At 35.3% G+C, this 20,618-nt stretch overlaps 1 pseudogene; it reads left to right on the forward strand.

The window, feature by feature from the left end:
* Positions 1-20,618, forward strand: part of LOC109489280 — a 151,004-nt pseudogene that overhangs the window by 112,942 nt on the left and 17,444 nt on the right.

The following is a 20,618-nucleotide window of genomic DNA, read 5'->3' on the forward strand; positions in this document are numbered from 1 at the left end:
TATACAAGTACTATTGCATTATTTGGAACATTAGTCTGTCTCTTACATGTCACCTTCTAAAAGACAATTTCACATCTGACTCTGACAAATTTTAAATTCTTAAGTGTATTAACTGCTAGAATTCTCATGATAGCAAATGTTACACTGAAAATATTTTATGATGAAAAGCCTTTAGAATAAAATGCCCTTGATACTGCAAACAATGTTTTAATGTATTAAACAGGGAAGTTTTTAAACCAAAGTACTTAATAAGTTTCTCACAAGTTGGTATGCCAACTTAAATACATACCTCACTAAGAATGATTGCTTCTATAATAGAACAGTCCTATACTGAGATCTATTTCATTACTGAAATAGCTGAATATCAGTGTGTTATTGGGAGATATATATAGCCAGTTGTATATTCATATTGTGCAGTATGCTTTATAATAAATACTCAAGGACTTTAAATTACTATAGCTAAGTGATTTACCCTTGAGATTCAAGGATTACTATTATGTATTTTGACTTTCATATCTTATATAATAGTAAGTTCACTTGGTTCAGACCGAAATATTTTCGAGCGACTACAATAATTCCAGTACCAAACAGTTTGGGAAATAATTGCTTCGAATCTCTTTTTTTTTTTTAAACAAGATTTTTTTTTTAAGATTTTATTTTTATTTATGTGACAGAGAGACAGACAGCGAGAGAGGGAACACAGCAGGGGAGTGGGAGAGGAAGAAGCAGGCTTCCAGAGGAGGAGCCCGATGTGGGACTCCATCCTGCAACACCGGGATCACGCCCTGAGCCGAAGGCAGACGCTTAACGACTGCGCTACACAGGCACCCCTGAATCTCATTTTTTTAATACCCATCATCTACACTATGTCATCCAGACAAGAGAATAGTGAAGTAAAAGCACATTGTTGATTTTCTGGTTACATTACAAAGTCTTCTTATTAACATTCATTGATATGGGCTTGATTTTTTTAAGTTCAAGGACTAAGATCATCAAAAGTAGAAAATAGTGTACTTTTAACTGTTGTTTTTAGATGGCTTCTGTTACAGAATTGCTATTTTTGAATGATAGTCACAAAATGCCGCAAAAGTCAGATGTGTGAATATTATATAGATTATGACATATTAACTCAAATTTAACTTAATCCTAATTTTAGGAAAGATACTGAACCTAAGAGAAACAGCAAGTCAACTTACAAGCTTGACTTGAGATATGCAAAGGTATGATTTAAGATAAAGCAAAAGATTATGCATTCTTATCATTCTCCATTTTGTAATGTAGAGCTTAGAATTGTCAACATATTGGAGATATTTGGCTTAATTCCATGAAGTTAACATTTAAAATTTCAATAATTTACAGAATGCTTAACAATGTTTTTTAAAGATTTATTTATTTATTTACTTATTTATTTATTTATTTATTTATTTGTCAGAGAGTGAAAGAGAGCACAAGCAAGGAGAGTGGCAGGCAGAGGGAGAAGCAGGCTCCCTGCTGAGCAAGGAGCCTGATGTGGGACTGGATCCCAGGATCCTGGGATCGTGACCTGGGCTGAAGGCAGATGCTTAACCAACTGAGCCACCCAAGCATCCCAGAATACTTAACAATTTAAAACAACATAAACTATGGATATATTATCCGGAATTTACAAATTAAAGCTGAATTCCTTATCTGAAGCTTAGTTACTATTGATTCCTTCGATCCAAACAAAATGAAAATTTCAGGACACCAAGGCACAGTTCAGTCAAGTAAGTTCAATTTCCCTTATTTTCTTTATTAAGTAGGAGACAAAAAATACTCAGATATAAACTATGTGTTCTTCTGTCTGATGATAATATGTCAGACACAGTGGTGTTTACCAACCCAGTCTATTCAGCTCCACTATTTTCTGAGCAATTTTTCATCTAGGGAAAGCAATATAGTATGGTTCCAATAAAGATATGAAAATAAATCACCGAATGAAGCTGCTGGGAATATTTTATTTTTTTATTTTTTTTTAAGATTTTTATTTATTTATTCGACAGAGAGAAAGAGACAGCCAGCGAGAGAGGGAACACAAGCAGGGGGAGTGGGAGAGGAAGAAGCAGGCTCATAGAGGAGGAGCCTGATGTGGGGCTCGATCCCATAACGCCGGGATCACGCCCTGAGCCGAAGGCAGACGCTTAACTGCTGTGCCACCCAGGTGCCCCTGCTGGGAATATTTTAAAGAATGGCCAGATTCCATGGGCATTCACTTACACTTTTGCACTTAGGCATCTTATCTGTTGTTCTAGTCTTTTCTCTTCTTTATGCTTGGGGTAATGGCAGGTTGTCCAAAGCTCATCAGCCATTCTATGAATAGGAGTTTAGAATCCACATGCTAAATAAAGATGGGAGAGTGAGAAGACAGAATGAACTTGGGCCTTTGATGACATTGGTCAGGTGCTGTATTTTTAATAGCAATTTACAATAATACCGCCACCAACAAAGCACTTGAGAGGTTGAGTATGAGAGAGACGTGTAATGAATTTCTTTAATGTTTTCCTTCTTTGCAGTCTTTCTTTAAGACAGAGCACCATCATAGAATAATGTGTTCCAAAAATACTTAATATTTATAACTAATTTATTCAATATATTTTCCATGAGGAGAAAAAAAAGTCATCAATGATAGAATTATAAAAATGTCTCCCCAAGATTTTCTGTTGTTTGATTATTCAGTGAGGCACTATTTTAGGTAATGCTGAGAAGAGACTTTGCACATGGAATCAAAATTACTAACCCATTGATTGATACTAGGGAGATAATCCTGGATTATGTGAGTGGCCTGATATAATCACATGAGCCTTTATAAGTCAAAGAAGACAGAATAGTCAGTCAAAGACACAAGATGAGAGATTTGAGGAATGAAAGTAACCTGACCCACTCTTGCTGATTTGAAAATAAAGGAATGGGACCAACTGTTAAGGAACCTTCGGAAGCTAAGAATGATCCCTAATTTCTAGCCAATAGCCAACAAGAAAGAGGGATCTTAGCCTTGCAACCACAAGGAAATGAATCCTAGAAAAAAATTTGCATAAGGCTGACAGTGGATTTTCCTCTTGAGTCTGCAGAAAGGAACACAGCCCTGGGAACACCTTGATTTTGGTCTTCGGAGACCCAGGCCAGCTAGACTTCAGATCTACAGAACTGTGAGATCATGTCTGTGTTGTTTTAAGCCCCTAAATTTGTGGTCATTTTTGGCAACACTATGAAACTAATAATCATGGTAATATAAGAGAACCTGTTTAGGGAATTTACAAAAATGACCTGAAACATTAGCCTTTCAAAAATTATTTTCATCAAATTATAATGCAGAGGTCAGAGATCAGAACCTTGAAAAATTACTACTAGGAACTAAGTGTTTTAATGGAGGAAGGAAAAACAAGGGTCATGAAAGTCAATCAGAGTGAACAGTGTGCAGCACTGTGGATGGTTCTCATTGGGTGAGCTTCCCCATCTGAAGTATGAAAAATAAATGCCATGAAGCTACACTACATTATAGTTTTCACATTTGTCAATTTCTTCAGAATATTTTTTAAAGATTTTATTTATTTGAGAGAGGGAGGAGAGAGAGAGAGAGGATGAGTGAATGGGGGGGAGGGTCAGAAGGAGAGGGAGAAACATACTCCCTGCTAAGCAGGGAGCCTTAAGCAGGGTTCAATCCCAGGACCCCAGGATGATGACCTGAGCTGCAGGCAGACACTTAACTGACTGAGCCACCCAGGTGCCCCAATTTCTTAAGAAATCTTCTATAAATTAATATAATTTTGACAAAACTGATTTTACTAACATTTTGTATCACTGTAACTCTCAGATTTGAATTGTAATGTTTACTGGAGCATATAGGGAATCTATACTTATGTATTTTTAAGTACATAAAATGGGGAAGTACAGGTTGAGGGGAACACCTGGCTGGCTCATTCAGTAGACCAAGTGACTCTTGATCTCAGGGTCATGAGTTCAAGCCCCACATTAGATGTGGAGCCTACTTAAAAAAAAAAAAAGTAGATTGATCAAGTCTATGTAATCCCGTCTATTCACTCTTTTTGTTGTTGTGTTGAAGTGCTGTTCTCTTTTTTAAAAAAGTGCAGAGTGCAATTGAAATGAAAGGATTATAGTTTATGAATTATTCATTTGTAGTAGTGATATGTTCAATCAATCCAAAAGTATTAACTAAATAACCATTATGTCCTGTGATTTTTATGCATAAATTTACCTATATTGCCGTGACACAATGCATATTTTGAATGTATCATATTGTTTTACACACACAAATTAAGACTACAGCATAGTTATTAAATTTCACCTCTAAATATCTCAGTAGGTGATTAAATAGTAGTAATGCAGAATATAGTTAATAGTACCAGCCATCATTTCATCACCCACTCATAGTCTGAAAACAGATTGAAAAAAAGAGTCCATGCTTTATTTATCTGAGTTCCTCAAGCAACTAACAAAGTACTTAATACATAGGCAAATAAAAATGCTGTTGAAATGAACTGTATCTTAATACTTATAAAATTTAAGCAAGAACATGGCCAAGGGTATTTGCATATCTGAGTAGTTATGTTTTGCCATTTTGATGAGATTTTCAAAATAACACTGAAAAGTCAATACTACTTTTAATTCCCAATTACTTGACATCTTTCATTCTCTCAACAAATATTGCATGAGCACTTACCATGCAGCAAGTATCATTCAAGACTTTTAGGATATGGAAATGAACAGATAGAATCTTTAACTTCAAGAATTTCCTGGACACATTAGAACATTTTGAAGGGATAGGACCTGAAGATACCTATTAGAAATTTATTCAGCATCCAGCAAAGAGCAAAAGAGGAAGTGCTTAATTCAAGGTAAGTTATTTGTTATTTGTTCACTTGCTTGCTGGGGAGAAAAATCAGTGAAATTGGCTTAAGGGAAATGTCATGTGGTATTCTTGTTTAATTATTCTGAAATGGGAAATGAAGTATTTAATGTGGATATATTAAATTATTTTATGATGAGTAAATTAAATGTTTTTTGCATTGAGGTTTTTTTATTTTTATTTTTAAAATTTTTTAAGGTGAAATTTAAACTTTATTTTTTGAAGGCATTTGAGTATTTATTGAATATTTTTTTGTCTGTTTCAAGTTTTTATTTAAATTCTAGTTAGTTAACATATAGTGTAATAGTGGGTTCAGGAGTAGAGTTTAGGGATTCATCACTTACATGTAACAACCAGTGCTCATCACAAGTGCCCTCCCTAATACCCATCACCAATTTAGCCCATCCCCCATCCACTTTTTCTAATGACAATGTATCCATGTTAATTATGAACTTTAGAAAAGATGTAAATGATAAAAAGAGGAGCGAATTGTATTTTTTGTTATTGAACAGGAGAAATATGTTTTAGGCAGTAGCAACTGAAGATGCAATTTGCAGGGCTGTGAAAATTTGTAGAATCTTTGAACAAAGACAAGTAGTTTAGAAGAGACAGAGCAGAGAGTTTTTGTACAGAGTAGTGACAAGGGATGAGTCTGAGAAGCAAGCAGGAGCAAGATCACAAACAGTCTCAAACATATTGCCAAAAAGTATTTTATTTAAAACTAGACTGTGGGAAGCCAAGGACAGATATAAATTGCAGAGGAATGACCATATTTCCATTTCAGAATAATCAAACTGGCAGCAACATAGAGGATAGTCACAAAGGGAGGCCAGAATTTGAGTAGGCAAACAAAAAGGTAATGAGCACCAGCATTAGCCCAATGCCAGTGGAAACTGGGTGGAGGAGAGAGCTTCAAAAAAGATTTAAGACATAAAGTTGGCAAGACTTTCTGATTGATTTGAAATGAAGGGAAGGCACAGCAAAGAAAGATTCAAGAATCACCCCAATTTGCTGGCCACCAAAACTTTTAACTCATCACAGATACCTGTAATAACTATGAATTGAGATGAAAAAAATCTTATTTATAGTTAGATTTTCAGAATTAACCCAAATATTTCCTAATGAAGTCTGCCTATAAATTATGCTTACTTCTATTTTCCTTTCTAGCACTCAACAGAAGTAACTTTACTTTTCATGTAATCATGGTGTAAGTACCTTGAGAAATGTTAATTATAGTGTATTTCTTTCAGTCTTTCTCATGTTTGAATATTTCAAAATGATTTGTGATATTAAATAAGAAATAAAACGATATAGTTCTAAATGCCACTACAAAATGTAAATATAGTTAGTACAATCTAACTAGAATAAAAAAAACAAAAAAAAATAATGGAGTTTTGTCCACATACCTTGCCTACTGATTTGTAGCAGTGGTAATTCATGTAAAAAGCTATAATGGAATGCATTTGAGATTATGTTTCTACAATCCTGTGGAAAGAATGCTGGAAGTGTATGTTTGTACCAAAACTGGAATCATTTTCCTGATGATATGTTCAAGTAAGACTAAAAGCTGTACGTTTTAAGAGTAGTCAGTAAATGTGGGTGGTTCAAATCACTCATTCCTATTAAAGTCACAAAATGTGTTATCCTCAATGATTTCCAATAATATTTTGTCATTGAAATAACATATTTGTAGAAAAAATAGTATATACACAAGCAAAGCAGGGTGAAAGAAACCAAAATTACTCATGATCCCAATAGGAATCATAAATATATATATAATTGTGAGAGAAAGAGTTTACATGTGTGAGCAAGCTACCTGACCGCCGAAGACTTCCTGAGCAAAGTCTATCATTACAGTGATTATGGGAATCCAGCAGCAGGAAGGAATATCTTGATTCTAGTACATCAAAGTGCTTAGTCATTGGGGAAGCATAGTCCGGCATGAACACATTGACCAATCTTAGAGCAACTGGAGGCTATCAACCAGCTGTCTTGAAATATAATCAGGACACTTCCTATCCATGTTTTTGCTTCACATCAATCCTCTTCTCCAACTGTGTTTGTAAACCATCTCCTCCGTAGCTCTTGTGGGTCTGTGTTTTTGAGGGCAAACTTATGAGAAGTTAATGGGGAGAGGTACAGTCACCATTGCTGCAAGTGGCTTTGGAGTACTTTTTATATTTACCATCTCCCTCCTCAGCTACCAATACTAATTGCCTCCCTATCCTTAACTATTACCATAGGACTTGGTAGCTTATTTGGCTTCATGACGTGGAACCAGCTACATAATAGTACACAATGAAATGTGGTATTCCTTTTTTTTTTTTTTTAAGATTTTATTTACTTACTTGACAGAAAGAGAGACAGCCAGCGAGAAGAGGGAACACAACCAGGGGGAGTGTGAAAGGAAAAAGCAGGCTCCCAGTGGAAGAGCCTGATGTGGGGCTCGATCCCAGGACTCTGAGATAATGCCCTGAGCTGAAGGCAGACGCTTAATGACTGAGCCACCCAGGTGCCCCCAAAATGTAGTATTCCTTGTTCAAGAATTACTAAGAATTTCAAGACACTCACAGCAGAGAAATAAACCAAGCATGAGGTCCTTTTTATGCACAGAACCCTTCATGACTTCTCAGGTCAAATACCCAGGAAGCTGGCCCTGTTGTGGCCCAAACCTAAATTTCTAAAGGGATTGAGACCTTGGTAATCACTCCTTTTTCTGGCTGGAGTTGCCGCATTCATCCATTCACAGTTACAATTGAGTTAGCACCAAATTTTACCATGAAAATGCAAAATAAATTATGCATTTATGAATTGAGAATGAGGAATTGGATTAACATTGAAATTGTAGATGGGGGATGGTAAATTAGAGCAGAGAATTCACTAAATTACAAAAATGAGGAAATCGATCTTTAAAAAAAGTTTCAACATCTATGCCAGTTGAATTCTTTTTTTTTTTTTTTTTTGAGAGAGACTGTGGAGTGGGCATGTGGGGGGTGGCGAGGGGAGAAGCAGAGGGAGAGGGAGAAGAGAAAATCTTTAGCCGGCACCATGCCCAGTGTGGAGCCCAACGTGTGGCTTGATCTCATGATCCCAAAATCTCAACAGATTGAGCCACCCAGGAGTCCCTGAATTGTATTTTTTTAACTATAAATTACTTTGTTTTCATTTAAAATTGAATTCTCCTATTTCCTGAAAAGACCTATGATTTCTGAAAAAAAAAATATATATGTAGAAGTTTTGTGATTACACAAACATATTATAAACTAATTGAGTTGAAAACTGGTGTTTAAAGGTCTTATGTCTTAGAAGAGTTGACAGTTGTTGAAGAAAAAGATTGAAAAAACTTACTGGAAAATACGAAACTTATTTGGTTAAGAATAAAAAACATTCTTTTGAAAAAATCAATATGCTGTGTCCAGTAATAAGAAGTATTTACAAAGCACCTTCTAGGCACTAGGAAAAATTCTAATTGCTTTGCATATATTTACTCATCATAAGATACATGCCCCCATTTCATGGATGAGGAAACAGAATGAATGAATCTATATGAAAATTTAGCATTATTGTCTTAATTTTAAGATTAATTACAGATTAGTAAAATTTATGTGTTGCTATAAATTCAATTGTTTTGAATTACTTCTAAATTTTTATTATAATGATACTCAAAAAGAGAATTATACTTCTACGTTTGATTAGAGAGGAGAGTGGTCACATTTCAGGAAGTATAATGTATAATGCCTGTATTGGGGAAAAGGCTGTTCATTTTTGTTTGTTTGTTTTAAATAGTAGCTTTATTGAGATATTATTTATATACTATGAATTTCACCACTTCAAAGTATCCAATGTTTATTAGTAGTGGTAAAGCACTCAATGTTTAGTATATTCACAGAGTTCTGCAAGTATCACCACTACCTAATTTTGGAGTATTTTCATCACCCCAAAAAGAAATTCCACATCCTTTAGCAGCAGCTCTCCCAGTCTTTCTTCTTCATTACTCCTATTCAACTGATAAATTTTTCAAAACTTAGAAAAGCCATGTTGAATCTTAACCTAAGACTTCATTTTTTGTTTGTTTGTGTTTAAGCTTTGAAAGACCTAACTTTAAGAAGTTAACCTACTTTAAGAAGGTTATGAGACTGTTGCTTTTGAGAGAATTACAATGCCAAACATTGAGAGTTTTATATGAATCTTAATTTAAATGTGTTATACTGGATATTATCATAAAATTCAGTTTTTTTCTTCATGTAGCATGTTAAAGTTGGGCTGCTTATAAATTTTAATCCTTTAAAATGGCTCTGCGTTGAATTTTTATGGTAACTGTGCATTTCCCAGGAAGCATAAAAGACGTTGAGAGTTCTGCCTCTCCTGCTCCTTTCCTTTTGCCTTTCAGATCTGGAGATCATGACTCTCCAGAAATCCCTGGGACGCCCTGCATACCTTTATTTGGGGCATGGAAATAGTTTATTATTACTATTAATAAATAGCTTATCATTATTATTATTTCCATCCTCAAAATTACCACTGAAACTACCATGATAGATTTATAAAGAAACAATTTAGGAGAACTCATGAAAAAGAAAATTGTCTTAGGTCATGATAGAAAAGAAGAAAAAAAGATGTGTCAAAAATAGGAAGTCAAATTCAAAGCACTCTTGTAACGTCAACATATATGATAGTTCAGCACACTTTTTTCAGTGTATTTTTAGATGAATATGGATTTAAGACAGACTACTTCCATGTACATTGCTATTTTGGGAAAATGATGGCATTTTTCATGCTGGTCTCAAGAATGACTGAAATTCAAGGTGAACGTGGGACCAATCCCTCAATTTTATGGTGAATTCTAGTAAAGTTTGTCTTGATCCCTTACTTTATATATTTCATTAAACAACTAGGGATGTTTTATTATTTGTGAAGCTGGGCTTAAACCTTGGCTGAGAAAGAGAAAATCTGTTATCGTGAGTCATAATCAGAACCAAGTAACTTAAAATCCCTGACTTATGTGTCTAGGAAGGGAGGCAGTAAGTGTGTGGAAAGAGCATGAATCTTCAAGAACATGATAAATAAGTATATGCTTTTTCCTCTTCAGTTACAGCTATTAGGCTCATTTCATGCTAGTGCCCTTCACCTTAAAGGATTCTTTTGTCACAGAATGTTATTTATTTGTTATCTAGAATCTTCTCATAGTCATTCAGTTAAATCCAGTGAACATTGGGAGTTCTTCCTAAGTGACAGACAAAGTGCTGGGTTAGGAATAGGACAAGGATTAGGAAATTGTCTATATCTTCAAGGTAATAAAAGTTAAATGATGGATATTTCCATATAAATAAATGGTTTTGTGTAAGAAAAAATAAATGCTAAAGTATAAATTTTTACTGAGTTATGCTTTGAAAACTTAAAATGAGTGTGTTTGTCTCCCTTTTGTTTCCTAGGAGTGTACAGGTACGCTGTATAGCAAATATGAGTAAAAATTAATAATATAATTAAATATGTGCACTGAAATTGCACTGCAGTGAAGTAGGTGATGGATGTTAGCCTTCTGCAGCCATCTCCAGTGACCTCAGGGAGGCATCAAAGATAAGAACCAGAACACCATTTAGGCAGAGGCTTGCAGGCAATATTTTTGAATAATCAGACATGATAGAAACATAATGTATTAAGATGACTTAAGGGTCGTTCATGCATCCATGTGGAAATCAGAAAACCTTCATTTTTACAACCAAACAAATTATACCTCATGACACAGGATTATACCTTGGAGAACTGCTTGCAAGCACATATACCCCATCCCCTCTTTGCAGTCCCCTGTAAGCTAACAGCTTTGGAGAAGTTCTTCAGAGCAATCTGAAAGACTGTCTCCTAGTCTATAGTTCTCAGTAAGACAACGAATAAAGCATTTACTGACCTATTTTGACATTGGCTCAATAATTATCTGAAGGTTAAAATGTGAAGCATTAGCTTGCAGGTATATAAGGCAAGGTTATATGGCAATGATTTTATATAATTACATTAATGTCTGAAGAAAAGAATAATGAGGCAAGGCATGGAGCTGTAGGCTGGGGATGAACCATCCATTTCTGAAGGGAGGGTGCAAGGCTGGGTGCAGACTCTGGAGTTAATCTGCCTAGTTGGAAACTTGATGTCTTCATTACTTGGATGCCCTTGGCCAAATTGCTTACTTGTCTCCACCTAAGTTTCTTTATCTGTAAAATGTGTCTGAGAGGCAATGCAGTCTTAAATGAGGTGACATATGTAAGCACTGGTCCTCCCTGAACCAAAAAAATATAATCTATTAACTCATCAAACCATTCATTCATAGATACTTTTGTTATTTGACTAATGTTTACTTGTTCATACTGTGTATCAATCACTATTTAAAACAAGTGCCCTTTGACTGGTACTCAAGTGATTTTTGCCTCATGTTATTATCAGTGTTTCTCTCTATATATCATAATAAATTAGATATTCTTTTATGAGTTTTCAACTCAGAATATTTGGTTCTGGTGAACTTTACTTCAACACTTATAGACTTGCCACATTAAAATATTTATAATTTATCATTTTTTCATCAATTGATGTTCAGTTACTCAAATATTCCAAGATAAAAGTTAAGACGCCAGGCTTGGGGTTCCAGGGTGGCTCAGGGATTAGGAGTCTGCCTTTGGCTCAGGTCATGGTCCTAGGGTCCTGGGATCAAGCCCTGCATCGGGTTTCCCTGCTTGGCGGGAAGCCTGCTTCTCCCTTGCCCACTCCCCCTGCTTGTGTTCCCTCTCTTGCTGTCTCTCTCTGTCAAATAAATAAATAAAATCTTAAAAAAAAAAAGATGCCAGGCTTTACATATATTATTTCTTAAGGTTTAGAGAAGTACAGACAATTAGAAAATACTAACAAATTTAGCCCTCAGCATAAAAAGTACCAGGGTATACCGTCATGATTTTCTCTGGGCTGGGAGTAAAGGAAGGGGGACAGTGAGATCATTTCTAATCTAAAGGGCTCCCTTGTGCAGAAAGGACATTGTGTGGGGATAGTGGCATGAGCAGAGTGCCAAAATTCCCCACTTCTGTAGTTGACTAAAAAGTTTGCTATACCCATGGATATCTTTACCATTAGTCACCTGGGTGGGCGAGGGGGAGTGCAAATGGATGTGGCCTCCGTGACCATGAGCAGGAGATTTTGGCTAGGTCACTAGAAGGATCTCTCTTATAGAGGCATGAACCTTGGGGGCTCCATGCATCCACAATACAGGAGATTTAATAAGCCATGAAATGAATTCACTCACAATGCTAGAATTAACAGTATCATAAAAGATGGAATGCCCAGCTTCTCCAAGTAAGCCTCAAAATTAATCAGAAACACAGCAAAAAATAAGTCTCAGCTAATGCAGAAAGGGCAGTCAAGGAAAATTAGTGGTGATATGATAACAAGTGAAGCATACGGGCAGATCTTTCCACAAGTGTGTCCAAGGAGAAAAGAAATTGCCAGACAACAATAGAAAAATACTTCATTTTTTTTTTTAGAAAACTAGCATGAAAAAGACAGAAAAGAATGAAATTTTAAAGAAAACCTAATTCAAGGAACAGAAGAAATTTCCCCACAGAGATTTATTAATAAAATACATCCAATAAACAGGAACTCATAGTTGAAAAGAAAAATTATAAAAGCCCATAGGGAATAAAGCAGACCTCATACAGAACTGATAAATGATTACACATGCAAGGAAATGAATTGACGCAATGGACTCACCAACAAAAAGAAAAGTAAAACTTTCAAAATGATGTAGTTTAAAGAAATTAGGAATAGGATAACAAATAATGAGGACAGAAAAAAAATCATCCCATTTAAAGATAATTGGTATTTCTAGACACCGTAACAGTGAGAAGGAAAAGATTTTAAAATAACATTTTTCTGAAAGGAAATTTATAAAAGAAGGAATAACTGAATTTGAAGCCTACTAGAGCATACTGGGAAGTGATACAGATAATTGACACTGAAACATATCCATTTTAAGTTGCAGAACATCAGATAAAAAATGAATTTAGGCAACCAGTCAGAAGGAAAAAAATCACTTTTGTGGGTGAAATTCAAGCGGGGCCCAGATCTCTTGTGAGCGCCAATCAGTGCCAGAAGATAAATGAGCCATCAGCACATTTTTCAGATAAATAAAATATGACCCCATTTTAACTAAGGTGTTGTTCAACTATAAAAATAGAATACATACATTGTCAAACCTGAAGAGTTGAAAAACAAAATCTAACACCCATTGGTCTTTCTTACAGAAAAAATCCAGCCAAACAAAATACTTACAGAGAAGCAAGCAAAAGACAAAGTGAGATATCTTCATAGAAGACAAAGGGGTCATATCTGAAAAGTTCTGAGACAAAGTGTGAAATAAAACTTTTCTACCTAGTCTTTTCTTTTTTTCTGAATAAAGGCAACACTCAAGCACTCACAAAAATGCAGAAACTCATCAGAAACACCTGTAAATTGTTTTCACAAATTTTTTTTTTAAAGATTTATTTATTTTACAGGGAGAGAGAGTGGAGGGGAGGCACTGAGGAAGAGGGAGGAAGAGAATCTCAAGAAGACTCCCCACTGAGCTCAGAAGCCTGCGGGGCTCGATCTCACCACCCCGAAATCATGACCTGAGCTGGAACACAGATTTGGACACAAGTGACAGCCATATAGGCGCCCATGCTTTCACAAATATCAAAAACAAAGCACAACAACATTTTAGCCAATTAAATCCAATGAACTAAGGAAATGAATGTGACAAAATAACTTGTAACTAGAGAAACTTTAGCAGAGAGACTGATGGATATGCTGAATTATTGTGAGAGATCAAACATGCACGACCAAGGAAAACTGAGAAACGTGAGGACTTTGATACATTAGAATTACTATCAATGAAGTAATGGGAAATATCAGAAATATTCTACATTTTCTTTACTTATGAATGTGGGAATATTTTCAAGCAGGCGGGGATGAAATAATATAGATCCTGAAGCAATCTCTGTTTGGCTTTATATGGTGAAAGGACTTTTTAAATCTATTTTAAAATATAATTTATTTTAAACAACTGTGGAAATTAAAGTTGTGGAAGAAAAATTTAACAGAAATGATGAAAATTGGAAGATAATGGGTGGAAATGTGGGAGGAAATTTAGGTGAGCTAATTCTCTGATCTTTCAAAGAAGGATTCAATCCTAATTCAAATTATGTAGCTTTTTATGTTAAAAAAAGATAATGTTCCAAGCTCTTAGTTTTTTTTTTTTCTTTCATAATCTTTCTTTTAACTTTAAAGGAATGTTTAAGGAGAAACTTATCTGAATAATATAAATTTGTGTCTGATATTCACTGTATTTCTTTCAGTATTACTTCAGCTACTTTTATACTTCAAATCCAAGTAAAAATATAATTTATTATTATAGCATGCTTCTTATAATTATTCCCTAAGAAAGCGCAACTTAAGTAAAGATACACATGAATGCATCATTGGGCAGGTGATCTCAGGGAACAAGTGGTGAATAATAGTAGAAGAAAAACAAAACTAGAGGGAAGGCCAAAACACAGGAAAGGCTAGTGAATACTGGAATTTGTTGGTCTGGTTATCTTAGTTATATCTTACCCCATGTTAAGTGTCAACAGAGAAGCCACATGGTGAAGGCAAAAGTCATATGATATGGACTGAGGCAAGATTCTTTATGTTACCAAGTCCCTTCAGTGGTGGGTGGAATAAGAGAAAGTAAAATAGAGAGCACCTGCAGTGTTATATAGAAACAGTCCACCATTTGTTACACTAAGATATCTTATTCTTTCAGTAGTTCTGAAAGAATTTATTCTTTCTGCAGCTCTCGTGTTACAAATGAGTCCTGCATTGTTGGGAGAACAATTGCCATTATTTCTTGGAGGTATGACTACTGTCTGTCACAGATACCCCTTAAAGGTATTATCCAACCACAGTTTTCTAAGTTTTATTTATTTAAGTTATCTCTACACCCAACATGGGGCTCAAACTCATCATCCCAAGATCAAGAGTCTCATGCTCTTCCAACTGAGCCAGCCAGGCAGCCGCAATTCTTGAATGACTCAAAGCAAGATGGTGAAAAAACAACAGTTCATACTTGTAGGTGACTGGGAAATCTGCATGATTTTACATGTAATTTGCACATAACTTTCATAGCTGTTTGGCCTAATCCTGAATGCACCATTTTTATTGTACAGTCAACTTATAATGTGCCTGCTTGACTTTTTGGCTCAGTGATCTGATAATGCCCAGTTGATGATGGGCAGCTGTTATCTCACAATCACTTGATGTCCTAAAGTCATGCTTAATTAGAACCTAGTGGTATGTGAGGAACTGTCATTCAAACTAAGAGTAATTTGCTGCCACACAAACCAAGACCTCCTCCTCCAACCATAAGATTCTTCAGTTAGACTTTCTAATTAGGACATAATAATTGTTTCATTTCTCTCAGATTCCCTACCTTGTTCATAGGACCAGATGGCTTCACCTGTGAATTCAATCAAACATTATAAGAAGAATACCAGTCCTTCTCAAACACTTCCAAAACACAGATGAAGAGTGAATACTTCCAAACTCGTTTACAAGGCCAAAATTAACTGATACCAAGCCAAACAAGGGCACTAAAACAAAAGAACATTACAGGCCTATATCCCTAGTGGACACGCATGCAGAAATTCTCAATAAAATATTATCAAGCCATATTCAACAGTTCATTAAAGGGATCATACATCCTGAACAGTGGAGTTTGTATTTGAAACGCAAGGGTAGAGCGACATCAGCACATCAATCAATTTGAGGCACCACATTAACAAAATGGATGATAAAATCATATGATTATCTCAGTAGATGTAGCTAAATAGCATTTGACAAAATTCAATATTCATTTATGATAAAAACTCTCAACAAAATGGGTATGGAGAGGTCATGCCTCAACATAATAAAGCTCGTATATGACACGCTCACAGCTAACATCATACTTAATGGTGAAAAGCTGAAAGCTATACCTCTATGATCAGGAAAAAGACAAGGATGCCCACTCTTGCCAATTTTATTTAACATACTGCCAGAAGTACTAGCCAGAAATTAGGCAAGAAAAAGAAACAAAAGGCATCCAAATCAGAAAGGAAGAAGTAAAAATGTCTTTGTAGATGACATGATATTGTATATATAAAATCTGTAAGACTTTACCGAAAAACTGTTAGAAGTAGTAAATAATTTCAGTAAAGTTGCAGAATACAAAATCAATACTCATTAGCATTTCTATACACTAATAAAAACTATAAATAGAGAAATTAAGAAAAAGATCCCATTTACAATTACATCAAAAAGAATAAAATTAACCGAGAGGTGAAAGATTTATACATTGAAGAACTGTTTGAGATTGAATCTTGGGCAACTTTTCATGAGTTAGTTGGTTATTTGGATGTCTTCTCTGGAAAAATATCTGTTTAGCTCCTTTGCCCATTTTTAAAATTGGATTCTTTGTAGTTTTGGATTGAGTAGTATAAGTTCTTTAAATCTAAAAGGAGTATTTGGGGGACACCTGTCTGGCTCAGTCAGTAGAGTGACTGACCCTTGATCTTGAGGTTGTGAGTTCAAGCCCCACGTTGGGTGTAGAGATTACTTAAAAAAAAGAAAAGAAAGAAAGAAAGAGAAAGAAAGAAAGAAAGAAAGAAAGAAAGAAAGAAAGAAAGAAAGAGAGAGAGAAAGAAAGAAAGTATTTTGAAAAGTCCTGCATATAAAATCCATGTAGAAACAGCACACATATCATCCTTTGTACATTTATCTTAAACGGAAAATGGAATAAGCAGGTGAGTAGTTCCAAAGTTGAGGATTTATTCATTTTGGGAAATTTTGTTTGAGATCTTTTTTTTTTCCAATTTGATATGAAAATCTATATACTATATGTCAGTTGCCATTGACCTAAAAATCTACCATACCTGACACTTCCATACTACTACTAAGAGCAAGTTCCGTCATGGACTGAGTTGTGTTTACCAAAAAAGATATATTGAAGTCCTAAAACCTGACGCCTGTGACTGTGACTTTATTTGGAAATGGTGGTCTCTGCATAGTTAATCAAGTTAGGTGAGGTCCCATGGATTAGGGTATGTTCTAAATCCAAGGACTTGCGTCGTTATAAGGAGAGAGGGACACAGAAAAATGAACACACAGGAGAAAGGATCATATGTGGATGGTGACAGAGGTTGGAGTAACAGAACTGCAAGTCAAGCAATGCCAAGGATTTGCCAGCGACCACCAGAAACAAGAAAGAGAACAAGAAAGGATCTTCCCCTAGAGTCTCTAGGAGAGCTTGGCCCTGCTGACACCTCAATTTCAGACTTCTAGCCACCAGAACTGGGGCAAAATAAATTTCTATTGCTTTAGGCCATATATTTGTGATACTTTATTACTGCAGTTCTAGAATACTAATACAAACAGTATATGCAGTACATTTGCAAGTGATGTTCCAATTGGACAAACATTTCTTTGATGTATACTTACATATAAGGGCATTTGTCGTACCTTAATGATCTGTGATTTATGGTTTTGCTTCTGTGACCAGACATGTTGCATGTGTCAGCATACAACAATAGCAACACCAAACAGCAACAACAAAAAAGTATTGGATGAAGGAAAAGCGTTGTTTCTCATGAAAGACAATTAGAAAATTGATCTTGGACAGGGTTAGACATGGAGAAAGCACAATTTTGTAAAAATACAATAGACTAAAACCACTTCACTTTAATCTCATCTTTTTTAACCTATGGCAAATACGTACAAGAACACAATAGTAGTAGAAAATTTGAGCGTTAGTACAATAGAAAAAAATCATAATTTCAAAATACAAACTGAATTGCACTAACCAAGAACTGTGAATATTAATGTAAACAAGAGTGCAAGTGTTTATTTTCATAAATTTCCTCATCCCCCAAGATATTCATGTATTTCTATAAAATTGTTGTATCCTGCATAATCTCTACAAATTAGAGCTAAAATATGAAAAGTTAGAGGAAGGCTATGGATACAGTAGAATATATCCTGTTGGTTCCCAGCCACTTCCAGTGGAGAAGCAGAGAGCTGAAAAATAAAAATATGGTAACAAGCCATTTGCACATTTTCTATCATAGCCTGATAGTTGCTTCAGTGAAAGCTGGATAGAGAAGGAGTGTTGCCATAAACTGAATGTAGTGTCCTCCCCAAATTCATATGTCAAAACTTAATTTTCAGTGTGTTGGTATTTGGAGGTGGGGCCTTTGGGATGTGATTAGGTCAGAAGTGTGGAGCCCTGGTGAATGAATAATGCCTTTTAAAAGAAGCCACAGAGAAATCTGTCCTCCCACTCCCTTCCACTATATGAGGACACAGTAAAAAAACCCATCTGTCTATGAACTGGAAACAGGCCCACCCCAAATACTAAACTTTGTGGGCACTTTTACCTTGAATTTCCCAGCTTCCAGAACTACGAGAAAAAAGCTTCTGTTGTTTACATGCCACCCAGTGTATGGTATTTGGTTATAGCAGCCCAAAGGGATTAAGACTGGAATAGAGAGTCAGCCCATGACTTTACTAGTAGAGGGGTGAGCTGATTATTGTCTGTGGGTTCTCAAAAATACACTTTTCTTTGCATGCACTCTTTTGAACCTCTGGGCTGGAAAATGAACAAAGTACATTTTTTAGACAATATTGTTAGCTGGATTTCTCTTAGTTTCTGTCAATGAGAAGTGCTGAATAGAATTTGCAAGGTAGTAAGAAGGAAAATAATATTATTTTGCTCCCTCTTTTGGCTTCCGCCAGCACCTCGGGTTTTAACAGTAGCAATACTATAAGAGCAAATATTCTATCCATGGTGTTTTTGGCATGTAATCCCTCTCCTAAGAGAGGGATGTGCAGGGTGTGATGGGGGCAGAGAAGGGCAGACAAGTTCTGCAAATATACTAAAATTCATTGAATTATATGCTTAAATGGGTAATTTTATAATATGTAACCTATATTTCATAAAGCTGATTTTTTAAAAAGGTAATTTCAGACAACAATGGATGTCAGTAACTTTGAGAGTAGTTTAGCAGTAATGGGAAAATGGGCTCCCAGCTTTTGCTTAATAGCAACATACATTTCTAACCGTAGCAGAAGCAGAGAGAGTGCTTGTACCTCACTGTCAGCAGCTCTAAGGCCAAAGTGGTCACATGAGTTGCAGCCTAAAGGCAGTGACAATTTCTTGATCTAAAGATACAACTCTCCTCTTCTCTTAACACCTTTAGCCATCCATCACTCTTGTAACCAAGAGTCAGCTATAAGTTTCTCTGTACTTAAATACTGAATTGTTTCCCTTTATTGGAATGGACTGAATCAAGCATGGGGTTTTATGTGATGAATCACATTGACCAAATGTGTGCTGACTACTAAAGGTTTATTGAGGAAGAGTTTGGAAACATCTTTGAATCCATCCTCAGATAGTTCTAGTTACCACAATTGCCAAAATCTCTGACAAATAACAAAAATAATTCAAAGACAGGTCATAATTATAAAGAAAGTGGCATGGGTTCTGTGCATAAAACTTTTTTTTTTCCCTTTAACAGTAAAAGGAGATTTCTAATGAAGGATGATCACAAAAAAACCAGGAGAATGGAAGTAATTGTCTATATTCTCATATAATTTATAGATATCTTTATAAATAATAAGTGAAATTTAAACAGTGAGAAACAAATATGCCATGAAAACTTAATTGGATGCTCAAAGAATATGGAAGTGAGTTGAAAATGTCACAGCAAAACAAATTATTAGTATTTTAAGAATTAAGCAAATGAAACATTAAAAATGTAGAGTCAAAAGTATAATTTTTAAAAACTTTTCTGGAAAAAAAAAGACAAATTGAATGTGCAGACTGAAGGGACTCATAGATTTCCAAGAAATAATGATACGTAATATTCATACCTAACATTTTAAATCAAAGCATATTCTGGTAAAGATGTTAGAATTTAAATACAAAGAAAGAACCTAGGAGTAGACAAGGGAAAAAAAATCATGCTTCCTACTAGTGTGAAATATCAAGTTAGATTCGACTTCTTCACAGTAGTATTCAATTCAAGAAGACAGTTTGATCAGTATCTAAAATATGCTGAGAAGAAGAAAATGTGATGCAATAATTTTAAAATCAGTCAAGCTACTTTTGATTATAAAGAAAACTTTTGAGTATAAAGATTAAGTATGCACAAAGTTATGCCATTTATGAATAACAAGGTCTGAAACTCCTGGGAGAGAAGGCTAGATGATGATAAAGAAAAAGGGGAGAATGGAGCTGAAATCAATTGGATGATGAGAACTAAGGGATGTGTTTTGAATAGACAGAAGTAGACACCCATTTTGGCATGGAATCCCTCTCCTAAGAGAGGGATGTGCGGGGTGTGATGGGGGCAGAGAAGGGCACCCCCCCCGCCCAAATACACTAAGATTAATTTTTATTTAATGAGTATCAAAGAAATGTAAGTGAGGTGGTCACAATGATCACAGTAAAAGTAGCAGGAGTATTCAGCCAGCTTCTTTTGGTTTAGAGTCCCTAACTTTGACCCTTATAAGGAGTCTTATCAAAATGGAAAGCTCTGCAGAAGCTTTTTATCTTGATGAAGTCCACAAGTTCATTTTTTATTTTGTTTCTCTTGCCTTTGGAGATGTGTCATGAAAAAAGTTGCTGTGGCTGATGTCAAAGAGGTTG

This window comes from Ailuropoda melanoleuca, chromosome 3 (assembly GCF_002007445.2).
Source record: "Ailuropoda melanoleuca isolate Jingjing chromosome 3, ASM200744v2, whole genome shotgun sequence".
Classification (NCBI taxonomy): domain Eukaryota; kingdom Metazoa; phylum Chordata; class Mammalia; order Carnivora; family Ursidae; genus Ailuropoda; species Ailuropoda melanoleuca.